This window comes from Gavialis gangeticus, unplaced genomic scaffold, assembly GCF_001723915.1.
Source record: "Gavialis gangeticus isolate Ggan-Ray unplaced genomic scaffold, GavGan_comp1, whole genome shotgun sequence".
NCBI classification, from domain to species: domain Eukaryota; kingdom Metazoa; phylum Chordata; order Crocodylia; family Gavialidae; genus Gavialis; species Gavialis gangeticus.
This window is the reverse complement of record NW_017729006.1, coordinates 10,825,024-10,829,788: the sequence shown is the minus strand read 5'-3', so window position 1 is coordinate 10,829,788 and position 4,765 is coordinate 10,825,024.

The following is a 4,765-nucleotide window of genomic DNA, read 5'->3' as shown; positions in this document are numbered from 1 at the left end:
GGTCCCTTCCGACCCTACTTCTATGATTCTATGATTCTATAAAAGAGGGGAAAGAACCACAAAACTAGAGAACTGAACCATTTTAACCAGGGTTTGAATTACACTTTGACTCTTGGGTGGGGAGGGGGGGCGGTCTGCAAAAAAATTAAAACAATTCAGTAATTAACAAATCTACCTAAGTGCAGAACAATCAGATCGGAGGGGGGAGCTTAACCCCCCGAGCTCCCCCTTAATTCAAACCCTGATTTTAACTGGGTTTGGAAGACATGCACTGAAACTAGAAAGGCAATGACTAGCCTCTCTGCTTGTCTTATGCTGTTTCAGTGTTCAGGGGAAGACTGACTACAGCGATTGCACCGGTCCTCTCATTCTTCCTTTGGGGAAACATGAAGCACATTCTAGCTATAATCAAGATGCATTGTTGGGTAGATGGAAAGGGCAGAAACTAAAATATCTGTAGGAGGGGAAAGCATCACAACATTAATGGACCTCCAACATGAAAATGAATAGTTTACATGAGAGTATGTTATCCCTTCCACTCTTTGCTAGCTGATGAAAGATAAGTTATTTATCTGCCTTTCCTGTTCAGTCTTCTAGTGCAGAAATGTGTGGGCATTTCTTTTAACCCCTTAGAGGAAGGTTCTATTAAATTCCTTCAAGGAAATGTATCTATTCCTACACATTGAGTCTGGTTTGTTCAGTCTTCTCTAGTTTCCCAAAAATGAATGGGGGGCCATTGACTGGGAACCTAGGAACTGGAGCTCAGTCCATAAAGAATAGTAACACAACAAGGCATATAAAAATACATATAGTCACATGGAGAAAATAGTACAGACTCAATAATGCAGAACATATTAAATGGAGACACAGAATACTGACTTTTAATGTCTGATTTTAACATTTCTTTATTTAATTGAACTGCGCCTTAATATATGCTTCATCCATTGGGTGTGATAATATGTAGATATTGACTCAGCTTTTTGTAAAATGAATCCTAATGACTATAAATGGATTTCAGCATGCCTAACACAGAAATACCTAACCTTAGAAGTAGTTTGTTTATTTTGGAGAATTTGTGTTACAAGCAAATAGATAATTTAAAGTTGGAAACAGACAATAAACATGTCACTACTACATTTTTATTCTTTCACTAACATTTTAGTTACCTATTGGTGGTGGGTGTTCTTTTCAAACAAAAACATCTTCCTTAAGATTACATACAGATACTGAAGCCACAACACTTCCGTTTTTAGTATAACATTAACCACTTTAGTCTCCTCAATGATATTCAGTGAGAGACATCTCTCCTCCCTATCTTGGCATGAACTTTCTTCATCAATCTTTACTTGATATACAACATTTATATAGCCATTTTATAGGTAGGAAGTCACAGAATTTTAAATTTTAGCTACACTTGAAGAGCTATTTTATCAAATGGCATTTCTATTTAATGTTTATTCCATTAACAAAAGACAGCATAGATGATTTTAATAACAAACATTTTACTGTGTAGATAAAAGTGCACAGTCGGATGCCTTTCCTTATTGTCACTACAGCTTATTTTCAGCAGACAGTATCACACCTGACCTCTGGTGTGCAAGCTAGTTGTGATCTGCAGACATAAGTAAAAGTATTTAAATAAAATCTTGACTCTGCTGATAATGATACATCTGTTGATTGCCACAACATTTCAAGTGTGATCAACAACAGAATTAGTGGAACTGAGCTCATTCTTCCTGGCTGCAGCATACACAAAATGTCTTGAAACTCCTAAGAAAACATAGGCAGGAAGAAATAAAAGTTTTTTTCTTAATAAAGCTTTCTTTCCCCCACCCCATTCTGCTGCCTTCAGGTTTTCCTGGTATCATTTGCATTGATCCAACTAGCACTTTGAAACTTGGAGGGGCAAGGTTTTTGAAGAATGGAAGAAGGGATTTACCATTTCTAGTAGTACTAGATGTACAACATCAGGGAAATTCAACAGTAAGTATGTGTAAATCAAGAATGGGGGATTTTTTTTTTACCACCAAGCTTTGGCAACTGCCCAAAGATAGACTATTTCTTATATTTACCAGCATGTATATTCCTTTGCAGCAGGTGGTATGGATTTAAGATCTAATCTAAAAAATACAGTTATACTCTATATACTACCCATTCTCAAAACAGGAAACAACCTCTTCACTATTTGCTCTTTAATAAACTTAATATGCTTATCTTAATCTAAATACTACAGTCACCCACAGACATAAGTCTAATTCCTGAACCAAGCTCTCTTCCTCCTTTTGTAAGCTAGGAGAAGACAACATATCAAGGTAATATGCTCAGCTTCTGGAGGCAACAGGCCAAATTAGAAGCTACATTAATAGACTCCTAAAGAAATCCCATAGAGTCATAGAGAAGTAGGGCTGAAAGAGACCTCCAGAGGTTATCTAGTCCAACCTCCTGCCTGAAGCAAGATCATCCCTATCCAAACAATCCCATACAAACATAAAGACTACCCTCAACCCTGACACAACAAACTCAACCCTAACCTGCCACAGGTAAAGCAGGGGAACCACGGTAGCCACTGTCCTACGTCTATAAAATGTTGTCAATATAAGCACAAGAGGTTCTAGGTAGAGGACCATGCCCCGCTCGATCGAGGAAGGCAAAAACTCCCATTGTATGTACCAATCTGACCATGAGGTAAAATTCCCTCCTGACCCCAAATATGAAACCTCCAGCTTTGCTCCTAGCAGAAGCATCATCACACCCCAACTGAAGTCCCCCACTTTCACTGTAGCCAACACTCAAATGTTTCTGGGGAGGCTTAAAAACAACTTGACACATATAGCAGGAAAAGGGGGAAGGCAGGGGTGAAGCAACCAGAAAAGCCCAGAAGCACTGGAAATACCCATGGTAGAAAATAGGTTACACCTAGATCATCCCTGACCAGTGGGTGTCCAACCCCTTCTTGAATACCTCCAATGATGAAGAGCCCACAACTTCCCTAGGCAGTCTATTCCACTGATTCGCTATTCTAACAGTGAAGATTTTCCAGATATCCAATATAAACTTACTTCGCTGCAGCTTCAAGCCATTGGTCCACATCCTCCCCTCTGCAGCAAGAGAGAAAAGGTGCTTTCCCTCTTCTTTATGACAGCCCATCAAGTAACTGAAGACTGCTATCATGTCCCCTCTTATGCACCTCTTCTGCAAGCTGAACATGCCTAGTTCCTTCACCCTCTCCTTGTAGGACTTGCTTTTCAAGCCCTTGATCTTTTTGTTGCCCGTCTTTGAACCTCCTCCAACATCTCTGCATCCTTTTTAAAATGTGGAGTCCAGAACTGCACACAGTACTCCAGATTACTTCCAGATTGCCTAACCCAGGACTGGACAAGTATTTGGGCCCGAAGACCACATAGGGAGTGTTGATGAGCTTTCACGGGTCAGGTCAGCATCTCCCTGCCCTCCCCCTGAACAACTCTCCAAAACTCCCTACGGGGCTTTGGGCAGGTAGGGAGCAGTGTTTGGGAGTGGGATGGCCATGATCTGCTCTCTGAACACCCTGCCCTGTGTGGGAGGCAGGGGCAGGCATGTGTGCATGGGAACTGCCTGGGCATTAGGTCCCAGGAGCCAGCCAGGGATGAAGGGAGGGAGGGAGGAGGAGACAGGGGGGCATATGCAGCAGAGCTTATCTGGTCTGCAGCTGACCCCACAGCACTCCACATGGGGCCAAGGCATAGGGCAGCCATAGACTAGGCGAGCTCTAATGCATGCAGCTTCTGGCAGGGCTATTCCCAGTGAGGCTGCAGCCAGGTGGATGCTGCTCTGCTCCCCTCACCTCTAGTGAGAGCCACCCAGTGAAAGTTTCCCTCCCGCCTGCCTACTCAGAGCAGCGCAGCAGGGGCAGGACTGAGGGAAGGAGCCACCACTGGAAGTGAGGAGAGCATAGCAGTGCCTGGTCGGCTGCAGCAGCATGGAAGGCCTCTGGGGCTGTTCTGCTCCCCTCACCTCCAGCTCCTGTCCCTGCTGCACAGCTCCAGGTGAGTGGGCAGGCATAGGGGGGGAAGCTTCAACTAGGCAGCCCCTGCCTGTATGCAGGGCTCTAGCTCCAGCTTTCAGCCACCTGCCACCAGCCCACAGGTGGCTGCTCATTGTGCCAGGCAGGCAGAATGGGTGGAAGGCAGCTGGAGCCAGAGCCCCATGCACTGGGGCAGGAGCCACTTGGCTGAAGCACCCCCCCAATTAGAGCAATCCAGCAAGGGCAGGAGCAGGAACCACAGCTGGAGGCAAGGGGAGCAGAACGAGCCTGCCAGCTTGGGCCCTGGCCAGCATACGCAGCCTCTGACAGGGCTGTTCCCAGTTTGGCTGCAGCTGGCCAGGTGCTGCTCTGCTCCCCTCACCTCCAGTGGCAGCTCCTCCTCCCACTCCTGCCCTTGCCCCTTCTGTGCTGTTCTGTGCAGGCAAGAAGCTTCAGTGAGGTGGCTCCCACTGGAGGAGCACTGGGAACAGCCCTGCCAGAAGCTGCATGTGCTGGCTGGGGCCCAGGTACAAGTGTGGCACTGGGGCAGCTGCAGGCCAGATCCAGGCAGTTGGTGGGCCAAATTTGGCCCACGAGTTGTAGTTTGCCTACCCCTAATCTAACCCATGCTGAGTAAAGGCACTATCACTCCCCATGTCCTACATCTAATTACACTCCAGGGAATTATGCACAGAAAATCAATAAATCTAAATGATGCACAGAAAAATTCAAAATGCTGCAAAATTACTTTTATTATTATTA